This window comes from Macrotis lagotis, chromosome 1 (genome assembly GCF_037893015.1).
Source record: "Macrotis lagotis isolate mMagLag1 chromosome 1, bilby.v1.9.chrom.fasta, whole genome shotgun sequence".
Taxonomy (NCBI): domain Eukaryota; kingdom Metazoa; phylum Chordata; class Mammalia; order Peramelemorphia; family Peramelidae; genus Macrotis; species Macrotis lagotis.
The window spans coordinates 168,980,143-169,002,896 of record NC_133658.1 but is presented as its reverse complement, the minus strand read 5'-3'; the positions used below and the strand labels follow the sequence as shown (position 1 = coordinate 169,002,896).

Genomic DNA, 22,754 nt, shown 5'->3' with positions numbered 1-22,754 from the left:
CTAGAGCAAAAAGGGGATCTTAACTTATGGAGTCCAACCCCTTCTTTAAAGATGACAGAGACATAGTCAGACTGGATGACTTGCTCAAGGTCATCCAACTGATATGTTTCTGAGATAGAATTTGAACCTAGGTGTCCTGACTTTAGGGCAGCTAGGTGGCACAGTGGATAGAGCTTTGGATTTAGAGTCAGAAAGAGTTCAAACCTGGCCTGAGAAATTCAGATACTAGCCATGTGACCTTGAGTAAGTCATTTAACCCTGCTTGCCTCAGTTTCCTCATCAGCAAAATGAGTTGGAGAAGGAAATGGCAAACCCAAAAGGGGTCACAAAGAGTCAGATACAACTGAAAACAACTGAATAATAATAATCCTACCTTCCTTGAGAAAGATGAGGTTCAAAGTTTTAGAGCATCCTACAAGAGGCATTTTCCAGATTTCTCAGTGGTACCCTTCCCCCTGTGAAATCACTTTGTATTTTTTTTGCATGTATTTTGTATATATTTACTTTTCCTTTTTGTTTTATATTCCTAGCACCAAGTAGAATAGACATTTAGTAAAAGCTAATTGACTATATTAAACATTTTTATTCATTCGTTATTCCTTAATTGATTGATTCATTTGTTGCTTATTTATTGAAGACCTGTGCTTGGGATACTTTCTTATACTCCCAGGGGAAACGTCAAGTGGGAACATCATCAAAAGAGTTATTTAGTAAACAGTCCCCAATAGTGAACCTGCCATGCTCAGACCTTCAAAAAAAGACCACTCCATTTAGCAAAATTTTTGAGAGTTTATCATGCTTTTCTATGGACAAGATGGAACAATATTGATATACCATAGTTAGATGAGTCCCAAAAATGATTCAATGACTATACTCAAAGAATAATCATTAATTATTTGATGTAAACTTGGAAGGAGGTCTCTGGTGATTCAGTGATCAATCCTTTGGCCCTTTTGACAACCTTTTTTTAATAGATGTTTCAGACAAAGGTATACCACATTGAGTTTATCAATGACTTAAAACTTAGAGGGAAGGCAATTTATGACACTCAGAATCCAAAAAGTGAGTTACTCAGAATCCAAAAAAGAACCAGAACCTGGATTCTAAACCTGTGGTCCATTAAGTTGATTTAAAAAAAAAAAATTCCTAACTGCATTTCAATACAATTTGTTTCCTTTATAATGCTATTTACTATTTGTATTGAAAAACAGTATTCTGAGATGGGATCCATAGGTTTCACCAGACTCCCAAAGGAGTTCCAAAGGTAAAATAACACTTGACCTAGAATGTTGAGGTCAAAATACTAAGATGAAATTTAGTAGTGATAAATTTAAAGCTTTGAAGTTTTTTGCTGGGTATTTAATAGTAAGAGTTTGTCAAATTATTAAACTAAATCAATTTGCACCAAATGGAATATAATAATCCTATTCACTGCTGCCCTTATCACTCTTAATTGACAACATGGAGATGACCATCAAGTCAGTTGTTTTGAAAAATCTCAAGTGAGAATCTTTGGATAAAAGCAAATTCTATCAGTAGTGGAATTCCAATTATAATTTAGTCCTTCGCATAGTTCTTGAAAATGAAGGATACTCTAATAAATCTTTGCTTGTGACAAATATAACATAGTAAATGTAACAGAGATACAAATAAGGATCTAAATAGAACAGATTTCTAGCTAGTGTCACTGTTAAATTAATCCAAAAGTACACCACCAAGTTAATTGGCAATTCTTAACTTTTTTTTTGCTTGTCTTTATTTAGAAGTTTTCATTTCTAATTTTCTTTTCATGGCTCACAGGCTGGTTGATGGGCCTACAAGTTCATTCATCTTTGTGTCTCCAGTGGTACTTTGCATATGGTCCATGCTCAATAAATATTTGCTGAGTGAATAATTGTTGCCAAGGCAATGGAACTTCTAATGAATTATGACAAAGTAATTATACTGATTTAGTTTTTCCCCCTTGGGGAAGTTAGATCTAAATTTGATAATTTAACCTTCTCAAGGTCAGGAAGCATCCATTCCCCATTCCCCAGAGAAATTGTGTTTTGTTGAGAAACTCAATTGAAATCTAAAACTAATAAGCATTGCTCTTAGCAACAGAACTTCTTTAAAGGAAAACAACTAGTTTTAAACAGAATGAATTGAAGTGGTTGTTGTGCACACAAGTTGTTTTTAGATCGTTGGTACCACAGAAAAGTTAGAGATTGCAGCGGATGTCGAACCATAACTTGTAGATAACATCAGTCAAGGCAGTAAGTCTTTTTTCTGTCTGGTTTTAAGATATTTATATAAGCGGACATGAGTCATGTTAATATAATTTTGGAGTTGCCACCTGGAAGCCCTGAGTTCAGACTTTTCTTCTGATATTTACTAGCTGTGTAGCTGTTGACAATTATATATCTGAACCTTGGGCAACACCCCAAGACTAGCTTTAGATTGGTGTGATTTTATTGCCCTAAATGGGGCTATACCAGTCTTATAATTAGAGAATATTTCTTAAAAACATTTCATTATTTTAAGTATCAGAAGGCAAGAATCATTTTAATTTAGCTTCTTATATAGATCAGTGGCACATCAGCTGTTGTGATATTTCTTTATACTGTTGGGGGTCAATTATTTCTTCCATATTCCCAAGTAAAAATTTGTTTGAAAATTTTTTTTTACCAGAACTGTATTTTACTGATGTGGAGGAGACTGCCTCCACCAATGCTGATCTGTTCCTGCTCTCCAGGTTATAGTTTTAGAGTTTAGTAGCCTGAGAGCATTTAGAGGATAATTGATTTGCACAGGGTCACAAAATCATGGAGAATCAGAGGCAAGATTTAAGCCCACGTCTTTCTTAATTGAATCTAAACTGACTCTAAAAAAGTTCTGGAATTTTCTAAGACTTCAAAACATAAAGGAAGGCAGATAGTACAGGGGAAAGAGTGATGAATCTAGAATCAGGATTTATTGTTCAGTTTTTTCCAATCATATCTGGTTCTTTGTAAGCCCATTTGGGATTTTTCTTGGTAAAGATACTTGGAGTGGTTTGAAATTTCCTTCTTCAGCTCATTTTATAAATTTTATAAATAAACTGTTACAAACAGGGTTAAAGTGACTTGCCCAGGGTCACCAACTAGTAATGTTTGAGGCCAGATCTGAACTCAAGACTATGAGTCTTCCTGACTTCAGGTTGGATACTCTATCCACCATCCACTGTGCCACCTGGCTGCTCAGGAGTGGGGAGCCCTGAGATCAAGTTCTAGCACTGCTACTTATTATATAAGTGACATGACCTTGTACAAGTCACAACTTTTGTGGGCTCTAATTTCTCAACTGTAAAATAAGAAAACTGAACTAGCAAATATTTAAGATCTCTTCCAGCTCAAGATTTATGATCCTATGATTTAATGTCTGCTAATAGTTTCCCACACATTTAAGTTCCTTTTATATACTTACGTACCTTTTATATACTTAACCTTTGAAGGTTTGTTTCTTTTTTTCCCTTTCTTTCTTTTCTTTTTTGCAAGGCATTGGGGTTATGTGACTTACCCAAGGTCACACAGCTAGTTTCAAGTGTGTGAAGTCAAATTTGAACTCAGGTCCTCCTGACGCTAAGCCTAGTGCTTTATCCACTACACCATCTTGTTGCCCTGAATGTTTGTTTCTTATGACTAATCAAATGCTACAGATTGATCCACTTCCAAAATTGAAATATTGCAAACAAAAGTAATAACATGATCTATGTGAAGGTACATGATATACCCTATTGACATTGGCTCATTTCCAGTACATCCAAACATCAAGTAAACACAAAGATGATGTATATAAATCAAAATTCCTTGGGAAATTATGTCATAATTCATAAGACTTTTCTGTGAAGTTTTGCTCATTGATGTTTTTTACCTGCTTATTTACTAGGCCCTAATAGTAGAAATAGGACAGCTAGGTGGTATGGTGGATAAGGTGCTATAGTTGAAATAAAAAAGATTAATCTTACTGCAATGCAATCATTAAATAATGATATTTTTATAAATCTAGTCTATGGATCCCAGATTAAGAACCCCTTCATTAGAAGTTTTTGATTTTTTTTTTTATTAGAGGGAGAAACTAAAATGAGTCATTTGCTAGCAGCCCTGGTGAAAAAAGAAAGTAAAATAAATGGTTAAAATGTTATTTAGGAATAAAAGGTGAATAGGATGGGATATCTGTCTGCAGGGTCTAGCTGCATTTCTATAGATTTTTCCTTAAACAAATAAGAACTAACATAAAGTGCAGGAAAAAAAAGGAAAAACCCAGAAAAGCTTCTTAACCTAAATAGAAGAGAGCAGGGAAAACATTTTTTGTGTCCTTTCTCTGATACAAAGAATCATTTTGGGAGCGGCTAGGTGGTGCAGTGGATAGTCACTGGATAGTGAATATTGAGTGGATAGTCAGGGAATAGGCCCTGGAGTCAGGAGTACCTGAGTTCAAAATCCAGCCTCAGACACTTAATAATTACCTAGGTGTGTGACCTTGAGCAAGCCACTTAATCCCAATGCCTTGCAAAAACCTTTAAAAAAAAAAAAGAATCATTTTAGAACTTGTTTTTTCAACTTTGTCGAGTACATTCTAACTCTTTAAGGAGGAACTTTTTTCCCATTTGCTTGGAGGGTGATTATCAGAATTTACAAGAAAAAAACTAGTCATTAATTGTTATTGATTATAATTTCACATGTTTCCCTAGAGGTGGGGAAGAAAAAAGTGTTTTGTTTGTGGTATTTTCCAAAGACTCACAAAGCATTAAATGCTTAACTTTGTGTATTACAGACTGGAAAAACCAAAAAAAAAGGTGAAACCTGTACATAAAAAAAAGTTTCCCTGGCTTCTTAGCCCTCACTGAAGAAGATAGGGTATCCAGGATTGTGAGTAACACAAACAAGGAAGAGAGATGCAGGAATGAACAGGTATGTAAGGAACAGATTATGAAATCAAATTAACTTTGACCCCAGACTGATTTTTGTTTTAGTTGTTATTTACTTGTTTGTTTAAACTGTCTTGAAAATGATAAGGACTGTTAAGTGACATGACTTAAGTGATATGACTACAGTGATATTATATATATATATATATATATATATATATGTAAGTGATATAGTAATATGTCATTTTATTCATGATTTCTTTGGGTTCTCAGAAGTCATTATTATCATGGGCCATTTTTCTCAGTCTGCCCAAAGACTGTGTTAATTTTATATTTTCAGACATTACAGTTTTATGGTTCATTTATTACTGAGATGATGAGATAAAGAGACAAATAATTCAGAAACATAAAAAAAATGTAGGTAGTAAGTTATTCCAGAAACAGAATACACTGTTCCCATATTCTATTTGGTACTGGAGAACAAAACTAGAAATAGTAGATAGAAATTAAAAAGTCAGATTTTGGCCTGATGCAAATAAAAACTTCCTCCCAGTTAGAGCTATCCAAAGGCAAAATGAGCTGCCAAGGTCAGCGATGGGTTTCCCTCATTAGAGGCTAGTTGGCCACTTGCCATAAATGTTGTAAAGGTGATGATTCATATTCAGATATCATTGTAATAGTGGACTTTGAAGTGTCTTCCAATTCTAAGATTGCATGAATCTATAATTTCTCTCTTCACATGTGAGCCAACACCTGCTCCTAGTTCCTCCACCTCTTCTTGTTCCTTCTTTTTTCCTTCACTTTACCTTCAAAGCTCCCTTGATACTTTAGTTACTCCTCAAATTTCTGACCTTGTCCTTCCAACTTCCTCTTTTTACAATCCTTTTATTAATTGAATTCATTCCTCTGGCTTCAACTACAATTCCCACTTAAATGACTACACATATGACCTATATCAAATTGCTTATTGTCTCTGGGAGTGGGGAGGAGAGGGAAGGAGAGAATTTGGAACTTAATATTTAAAAATACTCATGTTAAAAGCTGTTTTTACATGCAATTGGGGAAAATATTATTTAAGCAAAAAAATTATCTGGTAATTATAATCATCAAATGTGTGGGTCTTGGAAATAGCCCTAAAGGCCACAAATATTAGGAATTATTTATAAGTTCTTTATAACTATGTACTACTACTAGACTATAAATTTGAGTTATTTAGTTTTCATTTTTCAATCAATAAAAAAAATTTCTTAAGTGCTACCCAAAAAACTCACAAACCTTAATATGCCTTTAAATGAGTTTATTACTTGTCTATTAAATCTCTCCTTTCGACTTTATTATTTCTGTCTATAATACCAACCTTCACCCAATTTACAATGTTTATTAAGTATTGGAAGCAGCTTAAAGACTTGATAGAATGCTGGGTCTGGAGTTAGGAAGACCAGAATTCAAATCTGGCCTCAGGCAGAATGTTTCTGAACAAGCCATTCAACCTTTGTTTGCCTTCAGGTACTGAAAAAGGAAAGGGCAAACCATTCCAGTGTCTTTGCCAAGAAAAATCCCATGGATTGTATGATCTGTAGGGTTTGAGAAAAGTTGGATATGATTGAACAATAATAGTAACAACCTTTGATTCTTCCCTGTCTTTTATAGTTAATTAATCTTGAAATTCTGCTAATTTTAGCCTCACCAAATATATCTTGTATTCATCTGTTTCATTGTTTCATTCATTCATTCATTCTTAATAGGTTGTCAGGGTTTAGGGATTTGTTTTTTTTTTCATTTTCTCTCTCTCTCTCTCTCTCTCTCTCTCTCTCTCTCTCTCTCTCTCTCTCTCTCTCTCCCCCCCCCCCTCTCTCCCTCTCCTCCCCCCCTTTCTCCCCCCCTCTCCTCCCCCCCATCTCTATGTCTCTGTCTTTCTCTCTCTTTCATACTCTTACTGAGCTAGCTTCCTCATTGCTTGTGTAACTTTACATAGGTGACTTAACCTTTCAAGACCTCACTTTCTTCCTCTTTAAAAAATGAAGAGATCAAACCTCCAGGGAAGCAGCTCCTCTCAGCTGTTCATAGAGCTAGGATAGCTGTAGGAAACCTGCTATGGACAATGCTATCCCCATCCAAAGGAAGAAAAACAAAACAAAACAAAGCAAAAATCTACAGAATTTGAATGAACACTGCACTCACTTTTAAAAAATATTTCTTATGTATTTCTTTCCTATCTCATGGTTTTCTTTTTTCCCTTAATTGTAATTCCTCATACCAAAAAATGACTAATCTATAAACATGTTAAATACTGATATGTAGATACAATATTCACCTTATTGTTCGCAGCTGAGGGGAGGAGGGTGGAAGGAAATTATGGAAATTTAAAATATGCATATGCTTGTGTATGAATGTTAAAAAACTTTCATAACATTTCATTGGAAAAATAAAATATCAATTAAAAAAATGAAGAGATCAGACAGTGATGGTTGGTGTCACTTTCCACCTTTAAGCCCTATCATTTCAGGATGTTCTGAAATGGGGGGGGATCATCATAGACAAAAGAATGAATAAGTTTTCTGTTTCAAATAGAAAAGGACTGCTCAGAGAAAAATCTGGTTCTCTGTTTTTATACTAGTGTAAGAGATATTTTGCCTAATTCTGCCCTAATCCTACAAATTTGGAAATGGTGTTTTCCCTCTTCTCTTAGAGTTCAGACTTTAATGATCAAGGAAGAATGATATTAGGGAGAGGCCACGAGGTTGTTTTTAATTCTCTTTCTCTCTCTCTCTCTCTCTCTCTCTCTCTCTCTCTCTCTCTCTCTCTCTCTCTCTCTCCTTCATAATCTGACCAAATTACAAGTCTGAAAGTTGCTTGTTGAGTATGTGGAATCAGAACAAGGGACACACATACATAGGGACTCAGAGGTCAACCATCCTCCTTAGAATGTAAGGGAGATAGGGAGATAGGACTAAAAGAAATGTTAAGTGTAAAAAACAAGAAGTTAAAGGGTGCAAGTTAAAGGGTGACATGCATCATATGCGTCATGTCTGAAAACTGTCAAAAAGGTTAATTCAGTCATAGGTTGCATTAAGAAAAGAATAATATCCAAAATAAGGAAGTGATAATCCCAAACAACATCTAGATGCTCTTTAGTAGGTAGAGCATTGAGCCAGGAGTCAGGAAGACCTGAGTTCAAATTCTATCTCAGACACTTACTATCTGTATGACCCTAAGTACATTAAACCTTGTTTGCCTCAGTTTCCTTATTTGTAAAATGGATATAATATTAGCACTCCCAGGGTTGTTAAGAGGATCAAATAAGATAATAATTGTAAAACATACTTAGCACAGCATCTGATATAAAATAAATGTTTTATAAATGTTAGCAATAATGATTATGACCACACAATATTGTGATTTGCTTAAGGTCACACATAGTAACAGACTCTGAACTGGAACTAGAGTAAGGAACTCTGAATTGGAACCAACTGATTGCTTAGTCTCGTATCCTTTGTACCCAACAATCATCTTTGTTGAGCTATAGAGTATTCAATATAAAAACTTTCAAGATATTAGTGCATGTAACATAACATCTTTGCTTAAAACCGAAATATTAATTGATGGCAGAACAAGAAAATTAATGAGGCTTTAAGGTTAATTTAGTAAGTGTTACTTTGCCCTTGGGACCTGCTAAACACTCTGAAAATATCTTTTGATTTTTATGTTAGGAAAATTTTCAGAACTAATAATGAAATCGATTCAGTAGCTAAAATATACAAAATTCCAAGATGCTGTAAAAGTCATGCAAAATTGGCTTCAAATATTGGTGAACATCAATGTCTTATACACAAATATTGGTGAACATCTGTTTCATATACACAAATATTATCTTGCTTCAAATGGTTCCAACTGAGCAAATGCAAAAGAGGAACATATACCTGGACAACAGTTCAGAAGATAGTTTCAAGCAAAGTAAAGGGAAAAAATAGGAATTAATCTAAGGTAGTCATTAAAGTAACATGATGTAATTGAAAGAATACTAGATTTGCAGCCAGATAACCTTGGTTCATATCCTGAATTTTCCACTTGCAAGTCACTTAACCTGTGTGAGCCCGTTTCTTTATCTCTACAATAAGATTGATCTAAATGACCTCTAAAAGATCCCTTTCAGTTTTCAGTCTATAATGGAGAGGTCCCTGGATTTGAGGCAGTCTGATTTAAGTGACTTGCCCAAGGCCACGCAGCTAGTGAGTGTCAAGTTTGTGAGGTAGGGTTTGAAGTCCAGGACTGGTGCTTTATCCACTGCACTAAGGCCATTTCCAGTCATCCTGATTTCTATGTGGCCATTGGACCCAGATGGTTCTGGAGGAGAAAGTGAGGCTGGTGGCTTAGCACAGCACCCCCCGCCCCCAATCTAGTTCATGTGCTTGTCATGGCATTACCTCCCTGATGTCATGGTCTTCTTTGAAAACAAAAGATAAACCATCATCATCATCAAATCTATAATGTTATGGTTAAGAGACAATGTAATAGATGCATTGAAATAAGAAAGATAACCTCAGGACTGAATTATGTTAAAACGAACATCAAGGATGACTTTTAAAAAAGAAAAGAGGTTAGAGAAGAAATATATGGAAAAGTTAGGGTCAGTCTTACTTCCATCACTTTGTAATATTGAGGGAGGAGGAAGGATTGTTTATGAGCCAGCTATCTGTTAGTTTTCAATATTTACAGTACGGTCTTAGCTAATTTCCTGAATGACTGCTAAATCACCAGAATCCTTGCTGCTCCAAAGCAGCATTAGAGAACTGGCATATCTGAGATAAACTGCATCTTCCATGTATGTGATGTTGACCAAAGCCCTACCTGCTATGACTCCCCTTACATTAGCACAAGGGCACTAGATTCATATTCCAGGGACATATGGGACACCAGGAACAATATTGAATTCTGGTGAAATTTGTTCCTAAATACTTTCTTCCTTGCTATAAAATCATACTTGATATAAAATGATTTAAATCACCACCTTTCCTCTTAACCCAATGGTCCTCTTGTGCTAGACTGTGTTACTCTTTTTTGTTTTGTTTCTTGCAAGGTAATGGAGTTATTAAATGACTTACCCAAGATCACACAGCTAAGTAATTTTTGTCTGAGGCTGGATTTGTACTCAGGTCCTCCTGACTCCAGGACTGATGCTCTATTCACTGCACCATCTAAACTGTGTTACTATTGATTTAAAGAGTCCTGAACTTGAAATCAGGAGACCCAGCCTTCAGCGTTAGCCCATAGTTGTTAGTCCTGTGATTATTTTCAAGTCACTTAACGACGTTGAGTCTTAGTCTCATTACCTGCCTAATGGGTGATTATGAGATGTATGTTTACAGATTCTGAAGACTCGAAATGTGAGGCATTGTTGTTAGCTTCCTTTCTTACACATCCTAGGGTTCCCACCTTCTCTATGGCCTTGCCCTTCCTTAATGTGCACACACACACACAAACACACACACACACACACACACACACACACACACACACACACACACACATACCATGCACCTGAAATGCAATCCCTCTAGCTCTATCCAGTGATAATGAATTTTCCAATCTTTCTGGTCTCTGCTCCCCATTTTCAACTGAAGGCAAATGTTGCCATCATCTGGCTGACAGTTTTAAAGTCACTGCCCCCAGCACTGAGTTTTTCTATACTAAGCTTTTTAATCTCATCCACTTTTCTTTTCTTTTTTTAAAAAATTTAAATTATTTATTTATTTTTCCAACAACATGCGGAATTAGTTTTCAACCATCATATTTTGGTGAGGTTTTGAGTTCCACATTTTTCTCCTCCCATTCCTTCCCTTCACCCCTCCCCAACAGAGAGTAATCTGATATAGGTTTTACATGTATAACTGTTAAACATATTTCCATATTAATCTTGTTACCAAAGAAGAATCAGAACAAAAAAAAATTTTAATGAGAGGGGAAATAAAAGGTAAAACAAATTGAAAAAATGAAAATAGTAAGCTTTGATCTGTACTCAAGACTCCATCCATTGTTCTAATAGTCTTCCAATAATATTATTCTAATACTTTTCTAGTACAGTGTTCTCTTACTCTAAATATATTGAGTCTTTAGTAAAAAGCAGAAAGCTCTTTTTAATGAGACCATAGAGATCCCACATGTGGGACTTTGGTTTATTTAAGAATGAAAACTAGAGCCTCTTAATTCCTGCTAACCACAGTCCCTGATCTCTCTTCAACTAGCTGTTTATTGATTACATGGTCAGACTGAAAGAGACTGTAGGAATGAGAAAAAAAAAGTTTAAGACATGGTGGTTGCTCTCAAGGAACTCAATATCTGGGTAATTCACTTAAACTCCCAGGCTTCAGTTTCCTCATCTGTAAAATGAGAAGTTTGTACTAAGTGATCTTTAAGGCCCCTTCCAGTTCCAAACATGATTCTAAAATGGACTAAGTCCCTTAGACATGCTTTACTCAATACCCTGATATCTTTTCAAACACACATATGATTCACATGGATGGGGTGATCTGTTCAACGGTGGATCATCTTTGATGTTTGATAATTTTTTAGTTGAAATGAAGCTGGGTAGAGAGGTGGTATTTTTTTGCTTCTGTATGGGTTGCTTTTTTAGAGAATGTCCTTGTGCAGTTGCCCTTTCCCACCTTGAATTGATCTTTGATTTCATCAGACTCTGTTGACCAATGCAAAGCCACTTTAGTCCTCACCATGTTTGATTCTTGTCCATACCTTTCAATATGTTCTTCATATGGAATCCCTCATATCCCTCAAGTACAAGTCATCTAGTTCTTTTAATATAAACTGGATCCAGGGATATTGTGAGGCTCAAGTGAGGATAAAAAGTACTTTGCAAAAATAAATGAGAGTAATTATTATTTTTAACCTCTAGTCAACAGCCATTCACTCTCATTGATGACTTCATTCTTTGAACCTTCTCCAGTACTCCTATTTAACTTAGCAGTATTTATAGAGGAAATAAATATGTATGCTGATAAATGTTTTAACAGAGGAGAAAATATTTATATATATGACAAAATTTTCAGTTTAATCAGCATTATTAATTTGCATTATTTTTTCCATCTCTTTCTTAAGTCTGTATCATCCACAAAACAGTAAATCAAGCCCTAATTTGTGGAAATTGTCAATTTATGAAATATAAATGCTCATACTGAAAATTTAACAATCAGATCTCACAAGCCATTATGTTTGGACTATAATACTCTTTCAGACCATGCATATAAATATACACCAAAAAAATCATTTCCCCCTAAAATACAATGGTATCATATCTCTACTATACAAATGCTTCTAATTCTTAAGGGGATATTGTATTATAATGAAAAGAATTCTGAATTCCCAGCAAAGGAACACTGTTTATAACTTAATCTTTCCAAGCATTTAGAACTCTGGACCTGGATTTGATAAAACCTGAGTTTTATACCCCAAGTTCTTTGTGATCCTGGACAAGTCACTTAATCACTGTCTGCCTCAGTTTCCTTTTCTATAAAAATTAGGATAATAATAATAGCATAATGATATATTATACATATATATATATAATATAACAGGACTGTTATAAGTAGCAAATGAGATAATATATCTAAAGCTCTTCTCAAATCTTAGTGTTTATGTAAAATAGTAAATGGTTAAAGTAATAATTGTGGCGGTGGTGGTGGTGATGATGGTGGTAATAGTAATGGTAAGTAGTAGTAGTTGGGCTCTTAATAATAGTAGTAATAATAACAACTACCTCTGTGACCTTGGACAAATCACTTGAACTCTTTCAACTTTATTGGCAAAATGAGGAGACTGGAGTAGATACAGTTAGATATAGCATACATCAGCTGAGTACATAAGGTCTCTTCCAGCTCTAAATATGTCTTACTCTGGGGTGGCTAGGTGGTGCAGTGGATAAAGCACCGGCCCTGGAGTCAGGAGTACCTGGGTTCAAATCCGGTCTCAGACACTTAATAATTACCTAGCTGTGTGGCCTTGGGCAAGCCACTTAACCCCATTTGCCTTGAAAAAGATAAAAAAAAACCCTAAAAAATATATATATCTTACTCTGAATAGGGATAAAAATATACAGTACATTTTAAATCTTCAGCTAGACATATATTATTCCATAATGATTTCCTTACTAATTTTTTATTCAGTGTTGTTGTGAAGCTCAAATGAGTTAATTATAAAATACTTGCACAGAGCTTGGCATATGATAAGTTCCATATAAGAATTAGTTGTTGTTAAGTCAAATTATCCTCTGAAAATGGAATATAAGTGACTCAAAGATTAAAGCAATTTTTAAACTTAATTTTTCTTGACATTTCTTATAGCTTGCTTTCTTAGTGAGGGGCATTTGGAAGGAAGGAAGAGAATTCAAAACTCAAGGTTTTAAAAGTGAATATTGAAACTTGTTTTTGCATCTAACCAGGGAAAAATAAAAAACAGAATAAAATACATAAAACTGTTTTTAAAAAGTCTAGCTATGGGCCAGCTAGGTGGAGGAGTGGATAGAACACTGGCACTGGAGTCAGGAATGCCTGAGTTCAAATCTGGCCTCAGACACTTAATAATTACGTAGCTGTGTGGCCTTGGGCAAGCCACTTAACCCTATTGCCTTGCAAAAAAAAAAACCTAAAAAAAATCTAGCTGTTAGTTAAAGGAAAACACATTGTGTTTTTTTTTGTTCAGTCACTTCAAGAATTTTCCAGTTCTTCAGTTCTACCCTTTGTTTACTTTGCCAGATAATTATGTTTTCATAGGATTCTTTAGATTGAGAGAATAAGAGAGTGGGGGAGCTAGGTGGTACAGTGGATAGAGCATTGGCCCTAGAGTCAGGAGGACCTGAGTTCAAACTCAGTCTCAGAAATATGATCATATTTGTTCTTGCAATCACCCACATGTATTTTACTTCCACATTCACAAACTCCAAATTTCCTTTTTCTCATCATAATCATGCACCAACTATACTCTTCTTTTTCTGTCTTGAGCCCTTGATGAACCAATTCATTTCTCCACTATTTTCTTCTAAATTCCTCGTTATTTTGCCTTATTGCTCATCTCAATTTGCCAGATCCCAATTCTAGATTACCTCCATCATCCTTCTTCATGTGCTACTAAAGGGAGTTGGAGAAAAACCATAAAACCATGATGACTGGGTCAAGTACAAATTTGTGTTGTCTAATTTCAACTGGACCTTCACTATAGCAAGATATTATCTTCTTCTCCTTTTTGGTTGATTTACCATCGCATTCCCATCGCAGCTGTACCAAGTCTCCTTTCTCCTCTAGTCTACCATCTTGATCATCTTTGATCCTCATCTACTCAACTTCATATTAAAATGAAAAAAAAAAACTGAAAGTATTCGCAAAGAGAATTCCTTCTTCCCTCCACCTCATTCAATATCAATCACTCAAAAATCTTCCCGCACTATATCCTGACTCCTGTGTTGGATAAAGAGTTTTCCCTTCTTGCCAAGGTCAATTACTTTGCCACCATTTTTGATTCTTTCCTCTGCCATCTTCTCCGGTAGACCTCTTCAATATGATGCGTCTTACTTATATTCAGAATCTTTATGGCCACTTGCTCCTTCCTTGCTGCCCAAAATTATGCCATAAATTCCTAAAATGTTAAAAAACCCAACTTGATGGCATTAGTTGTGATCTGATTTTTCTCCTTTCCTCAGCTAAACTCCCTGAGAAAAGCTATTTATCCTGGATACCTCCACTTCCTTCTCCTTTCTTCTCTGAATCTTCTGTGATCTAATTTCTGAACTATTCATACAACTGGAACTGCTCTCTCCAAACTTATCAATGATTTCTTAATTTAGTCTTTTCTCAAGCACCATCCTTCTTACCCTTTCCATAGCATTTGTTACTGTTGGTCACATTCTCCTATATATTCTTTCCCCTCAGAGTTTTCTTTTCTGGAGAAGGGGAAAGGAAGAGAATAAACAATTACATGGTGCCTATAAATTAAGCTTTACAAATATCTTAGTTGATCCTCAAAATTACCTGGGAAGGTAGACACTGTTAGTATCTCCATTTTACAATTGAAGAAACTGAAGCAAACCAAAGTTAAAGAGCTTGTCTACATCACTTGTAAGCAAGTTACTGTGTTTAGCTCAGACACAACCAGTAAATATCCAAGGTCACATTTGAACTCAGATTCAGTCAGGTTTTCCTGATTCCAGTCCTAGCATTCAATCTACTACACCTCCTGGAAGAAGTGAAATAAAAACCTAGGTCTTTTGTAAATTCAAATCCAGTATTCATTCCATTATATATCATTACTTTACAATAACTCTGAGATAAGATGTGCAAATACTATACCATTTTAAAAATGAGAAAATAGGTTTAAAAGACAATGCATACTTTGTATTGTCGATTTAGAAATTCTTTAAAATACAAATCCAGCACTTACTTTCTTTTCCTTCATATTCCTGGCAGGAATTTCTGCACATTTAAGAAATCTTCCAAGTTTGGAATGAAAAACGTCAGTTTAGAAAACTAGACATGTTTATAGAAACGCTTCCCAAGAGTTATTTATTTGAAGGATGAATTTCAAATCTTAGTGAATTGAAAAACTTGTTAATAGATCAGAACAGGAAATTGTAATATTGAAACAACAAGGAAAAAAAAATTTTTAAAGTGGTGCTCTCATTTCTTACTTTTTTTTAAAATGGGGAGTGAGGGTTTTTGTGGTAAATCAAGAGGGAATTTATCAGACATCTATTCACCAGTGAATTTTTTTCAAATTAAACTAGGGAATATAGATCAAAAAAGGCCTGTCAAAACCTGCTTATGTCTAGACCAATGAACTTTCTACCTAGTGGACTGGCAATATATTGCAGAGGTTTTCAGGACTGCTATTTTTAAATGGTGTTTTTGGTAAGTTGCAATCTTTCTTTGATTTGCCTCTGAATTACCACCTTCTTTAAGATAGTCCTATAGCCTCCTGCTACTGTCAGTCATGAGAACTGGTACTTCCCCACCTGTTATTTCATCAGCCCTCTGTGCTGGGAAGAATAGGGATTCAAATTCCCGACCCTCACTTTGAAAAGTTATGAGTCTTACTTAATTTAGATTCACCTATGGATAGGGATACACCAGCCAGAATGGAGGAGGGAAAACAATCTAAGCATGGGAGACCGCAGGAAAAAAATCCCAGAAGACAAAAGATGGAGGTTGGAGCCAGCATGGATTTTTAGCACATCTTAGAGGAGTAAGGAAGGACTGAGCTTTGGCAGAGAAGTGAGATATTGTGGAGAATCTGTGCCTCAAACAGTTATTTGGAGAGAGAGGCCCCAGGGTGAGGAAATTCCCAAGTCAACTCTATCCCCACCTTCCCCCTTGAGGGATGCCTGTCCATTGAGCTACTATTTTATTATCTCAATGTTCTCCATAAATTGAATTGATTGCTATTACAGCCTCATTTTATCATTATTGAAATTGAAGCAAATAGCAATGACTTATACAACTAGTATCTAAGGACTCAGTTTCTGAGTCCATATTTGAACTCAAGTCTTACAGACTCTAGGTCCAGAGCTCTCCTCACATTACCACCTCTCTGCTTTTAACTGGAGACAGGTGTAAATGAAAGGGATTCCAACCGAATGCAGAATTTTTCATCTGAAAAGCCAAAAAGAAAGAAACCAAGTGGATATTAGGGGGCCATTATGTTGCTCCCAGGCTTAACATCAGTTATTTTGTAGCAGGGTTTTACTCTGCCTAGCCAGTCCCAAACCCAACCATGCATGCTTTTTGACCTCCGCCAATTGACTTGCCCATGTGTGCTACCCCTTTTCTGACATGTTTCTACCTTTTGCTCTTAAAATTTTAACCAAATCAAGGCTATCGTTACTTCTAGAATGATTGTGTCTTTGCATTGCCTGATGCCTATGTAGTATCTCACAGATCACAGCTCCTTTTCCCTTTCACCATTCTCCTAATTGTGTGGTCTCTCCCTATCAGAATAAAGTCTTTGTGTTCAGGGATTGTGTTTATATCCCCAATACTTAAGGCAAGTCAAAAAGTATTTAGTAAGATCTTATCATGTGCAAAACATGCTCAAGTAATACAAATACAAGCAGAAATATAGATGGTCCTTGGGAGAAGGCAACATTACAAAGAATCTGAAAGGATGAAGAAGAGTGAGGGGACGGTGTAGAGAAAATCCAGTAATAGAATCAGGAGTACACCCTGGAGAGATATATACATAATATTTGGTAAGTCCTTCCTAAAAAAACTTTTTCATTCATTTCTGCACACTTGTAAGTAAAAACAAAATAAACATATTTAAGCACTTTTAGCACTCTTTTCTCTGTAAGGTAGAAATATGATTCAAATAAAACTTTAGAAATCAAACAGTTTGTTAAAAGTTTGTTCATTTGAAGGTTGAAGGAGAAGGGAGAAGATAGATGTTTATGACTAGGTAAAAATGAATAAGTGATTTATTGAGTATTGTTTCACAGTGATAGATGCCAAGTTCTTAGTTACATTTTGATTTATTTAGTTGTCTTATGTCACAAAAGCATGACAACAAAATTCCTAAGTCAGAGCTTTCTCTTGAGTGTGCTATCATTAAAGCCTAGTAAATTTATTTTGAGGACATTTTAGGTAAGCTTGGTAACATTCAAAGTTTGTTTTCATTAACTGGAAAATGACTTCTTTTTTTTTCCATGAAAAAGCAGAAGTTAGAGTGACATAGCCAGTGTGGCATTTAGGGGAGCATGCCTGTGGTTTGAACACATCTGAACCTCTCCTTTTTGGAGTGTGATTCATAGCTGTTTTCCTGTCAGTGAATCCTGATTCATTTTCTTCACACCAAGTTATCTGTGCCCTTGGAAGCAGAGATCTGGTAGATCACAATTGTGTTTTTGCAATAGATCTGAAAGACAAATAATCATAGAAAGAACACAATGTGAACGTTCATTGAAGAATAGAAGCTTGTCATCAATCTTATCATGGGGTTTATAATGGAGATGCTAGTTTGTACTATGTATTATTAATCTTCCTAGTTTGAAGGGAAAGTAACTTTGATGTTAAAAAAGATAAATGATTCCCTTTGTTGAGAGAGATTTCAAGCATTTGTCTTCCCTTACAATTCAAAAATAAAACAATAACGAAGAGGCTTTGTAGGAAAACTGTAAGTGATAATGGTTCTGTGTAAGGGAGTGAGAGGTAGAAGGTGAATATTAGAAATGATTGAGGTTGGGGCGGCTAGGTGGCGTAGTGGGGGGCAGCTAGGTGGCATAGTGGAAAAAGCACCGGCCTTGGAGTCAGGAGTACCTGGGTTCAAATCAGGTCTCAGACACTTAATAATTACCTAGCTGTGTGGCCTTGGGCAAGCCACTTAACCCCATTTGCCTTGCAAAACAAAACAAAACAAAAGAAATGATTGAGGTGGCTACACACTAGGATCAATCCTGATCAAATTTCTCATGAATATACACTATTTTAGGGAGAGGAGAAAAATAAAAAAATCTTTGAACATTTGATATGAAGGAAACCCTTTTAAACAGAAACAATCAAAAATTAAAATTAGTTACAAACCCCTAATAAAAAGCATTTTAGCACATTATTGATTATAATTTGGGGTCAAGTTAGCATACCAATATATTTTCTGAGACTTGTTCCCATAATTTAGATAATTCTACATTAAATAGGAAAAGTTAAAAGCTTACCTATAATTAATGTCAAAATGAAAGGTCTAATTGATGTAGAATCCTGTCATCTCTTTGCTTAGGGATATCTCACAATTTAATATTGACCCTATAATGTGGTTGTAAGGGTGTTGGACTTGATATCATCAGACTTTGCAATTCTGTCATTCACTAACAAAATGTCCAAGATTCTTTTCATTAACCAACTGTCTAAGATTTCCTCAAATAACATGTTTATAATTGTCTTTAATTTTTAAAGTAAGGAAGTTGGACAGAATAAACCTGATTAACATGTACTGATTTTTTTTTCCTCTCTTCTTGATCTCCATTGAAAAAGAAAAGACAAATATCCCTAATTATCCTTATCCAAAAATGCATGCTTCAATCTGCACCTTGAGTCTATCACTTTATCAAGAGAAGGGTAGCATAGATCATCAATGGACTGCTAAAGTCATGATTGGTCAATAAAGTTAATTAGTCAATCAGAAATATAAAATCCTTTCAAGTTATTGCTTTTTACTGTGTTGTTAAGTAGAAGTTGTTTTCCTGACTCAGGAGTCAGCTTGGCCTTTTAGAACCTGCTGTTTAATGTGATTTCTTAGAAGCAATTATTTATAAAAAAAAATAAATGGTAAATATATCAAATTCTTCCATCCATTGTTGAAAATGTTAAGTTTTCATGGAATTATAGGATTAAGAGTTAGCTAAAGAGACATTAAGTGCATCTAGTTCAACATTCTCATTTGATTGAGAGGTGATGAGAGCTGAGGCCCTGAGAGATTAAATCACTTTCTGATAGTCCTACAGTGGTCCATAACAAAGTTTAGTCATTCACATGGTTCCATATCTAGTATCTTCTTCATAATCTGTTCCTGCTTTCTTCTTTTCCTGCTCCTTTTGTATAGTGCTTAATTTTGACGTGTCAATTCTGACAGTGACCTGGAGGGCAAGAAGGTACTCATTAATATACACTAATGATAGTGGTGGCAAACTAATTATGCAGATCAATGCTTCATTTAAAGAATAAGATTAAAAATTTAGGAATTGGGGGAACCAGGCGCTTTATCGGTTAAGGGTAATTAAGTTTTAATTATTCATGGTCATTTATATGGCCCAGAAAATATGTGAATTATTGTTACCAGTAATTAGAATGTAGACACCACTTTAAGAAGCAAAAAGTGCCTTTTTTGATTTATTAAAATGGTTACTTCTCTTTGTTAGTTTACATGGTGAAGTATTTTTGGTCCTTATAGGAAGAAGTTATTATATTAAATATTACATTATTGGGGACAAAAACAGCACATGTTTTAGCATAGGTTCACAGATCTAAAGCTGAAAGAGATCTTGTTTGTTGTTGTTGTTCAGTCATTCAGTCCAAGGACCATAGCATGCCAATACTGTCCTTGACAGAGATACTAAAGTGATTTGCCATTTCCTTCTCCAGTGATTATGGCAAACAGAGGTTAGGTGACTTGCCCACACAGTATATAAATGTCTGAGGCCAAATCTTAACTCAGGTCTTCCTGATTCCAGGCTCAGTGTTCTATCCACAGAGCCATCTAGCAACCTCTGAAAGAAATCTAAGATGCTACCTAATTCAGTTCCCTCATCTTACAAATGAGGAAACTGAGGCTGAGGGAAATTAAATGGCTTAAGATCACACAAGAATCAGGGCTGCTAGGTGGCACAGTGAATAGAGTACCAGCCCTGAAGTCAGGAGTGCCTGAGTTCAAATTTGGCCTCAGATACTTAGTAATTACCTAGCTGTGTGGCCTAGGGCAAGCCACTTAACCCCATTGCCTAGCAAAAACCTAAAAAAAAAAAAAAGATCACACAAGAATCAGAGGTAGAATTTGAACCTAGGTCTGCTGATTCCAATACAAATATCCTTTTCACCATATCATTCTATCTCATAGGTGATTTTTTTTGTTCATCCCCCATTTTAATATTTCCTCAGTTTTGCTTCATAAAAGGAAAATGGAAAATATTTTGGTTAAAACAACAGATTATCCTTAAAGCACTTGATGGCAGGATCTTAGAAGAGCAGATTCTTGCCTTGTACAAAATCTCCGTATTTTCTCCAGTCAGTTCAAAAGCATAAAGTTTGATACAAGTCTTCTTTTTTCTTTCTGAACTCCTGTATGTGATTTTTCTATGGCATCCTTGGCCTCATAATTAGACTGCTGTACATTTTGGCTTTAAAAGGCATAAGACGAACAAAATGAAATGAAAAGCATAAGCTTTCTTTACATATTTGAGAAAAATTAATTTGGGGGACTTTTAAATGGTCAGAGATTCAGAACTAGAAGGAACCTTGGAGATCTAGTCTTACCCTCCCCCTCCCATTTTATAAATGAGGAAACAGTAGAGAATTGGAAACTGAAGATAAAAATTGAAAAACAAACAAATGAGGCAGCATTCAAAGAGAATAGGTAACTTGTTAGATCAGTGATAGATATAAACTGTACTGAAGTCTTTGGGCTCTTAAATTCCATTGTTTGCTCTTCATCAGAAGATTACTGAATTTGGCATATCAGCCAGTTGTCCTTTTGGAAAGCATTATCAAGACATTGTAAAACCTGGTTGATAATCATTCATTTAACACTCAGTCTTAGGTCAGAGAATCAAATATCTAGAGCCCAAAGGGACCTAAGAGATCATCTAATCCAACTCTCTCCTTTTCAAATAAGGAAACTAGAACCAAGGGAAGTTACCTGACTCGATTAAGATTGGACAAAGTTAAGTGGGATTTGAACCCAAGTTCTCTGATATCATCAGAGAAAGCGGATGTGCTGAACAGGAATGACTCAGGTGAACATTTAAAATATCTCCTCTTTACTCTCAGTATTACTCAGCAGCTGTCATTCTTGTGGAATAGCTAAGTGGCTTTGTGGATAGAGTGCAGAGCCAGGAATCTGACCCGGACACAAGCTGGGCAAGTCATTTAATTCTATTTGCCTCAGTTGCCTCATTTATTAAATGAACTAGAGAAAGAAATGACAAACCGCTCCAGTATCCAAAAATCCCTAAGTGAGGTCATGAAGAGTCAGACAAGATTGAAAAGGACTAAAGGACAACAAAATCATTCTTGTATCTGGGAAGTAAGATAATGGAGAGAGGCCTGAAAAGAGGAAGCCCTGTACTTGGAGCCCAGAGGGCCTGACTTATTAAATCCTGATTGCTTTTTTCCTACCTAATACCTTGTACCTCACTTAATCCTCTTTGGGCTTCAGTTATACATCTACAAAAGAACGGGCTTGGAATGAATGTTTTTCTAGGTCTCTTCCAGTTCTAAATTCTGTGATCCTAATTTATTTGGAAATTTTCATTTATATGAGAACCAGTTCTTCTACTAGGACTTTTCTGTCCAAGGCCAATTGTGCCAACAACATTAGGTCTGAAGGTTACCTTCTTTAACTAGCTTCATCTTTCATTTTCAATGACTGCTATGAACCTCTATCATCTGGTTCAGTAATATAAAAGCCAGACCATGAACAATTTTTTACTGAATATAGTATGACCCTACAGATTCTCCTGACTATTTTTATGGACCTCTCTTTTTTTGTACTGAAGGTCAGCTCCTTGGCATGACTGAGCCAGTGATATTTGGCCTTGCCTAGTAGCATTTCAAGAAGCCTAATACTCCTCCTTGCTATGGATCACTTTAGGAAAGGAAGGAGAGGGCAGAATGACCCCTTAATAATCTATACAGGTGAAAGCTCAATAACAAGGGAGCTTCTATGAGAAAGGCAGGCAATTCAAACAACTACTCTGTTGTTCTGTGCATCTGTGCTCTCATTATGATCATCCAGGACAGATCTAAATGGGAATGGGAATTTCTTTTCCAATTTATTTTTCCTTCCCTCTGAATCTGACCTTTTTTTCAGTTATAGCACTTGGCTGGTAGGTAAAATGTCATTCTTCTTGTTGAAATAAACAAATCTGCTTTTAGATTGAAGTGTATTTCTGGAAACTGGATCTTTCCTTACTCCAAATAATATCTCTCATTTATACTACTTTTAAAACATAAAAACCATTTCCCAACATATCTTCACCCCTTTCAAGACCTCATTGAATGCTCAAAGAAAAATTTAAGAAAAACTCAATTGACAAAGCACTATGAGTAACAGTCTTTATTCCCCCACCTCTCTACTAAGAAAAAGGAGTTATGCTTCTTTCTTTGCT

General features: G+C 35.5%; 1 protein-coding gene across 7 annotated transcripts in view; it reads left to right on the top strand.

The window, feature by feature from the left end:
- The window catches only part of RIN2 (Ras and Rab interactor 2), a 230,083-nt gene that overhangs the window by 42,685 nt on the left and 164,644 nt on the right, over window positions 1–22,754 (top strand). For 4 of the 7 annotated variants that reach the window (XM_074209355.1, XM_074209352.1, XM_074209354.1 and 1 more), the window contains one exon: window positions 4,795–4,931. The exons of the other annotated variants lie outside the window; for them this stretch is intronic. The gene's annotated coding sequence lies outside the window, so the exon portion shown is untranslated. The remainder of the gene's footprint in view (window positions 1–4,794; window positions 4,932–22,754) is intronic. 7 annotated transcript variants of the gene reach the window in all.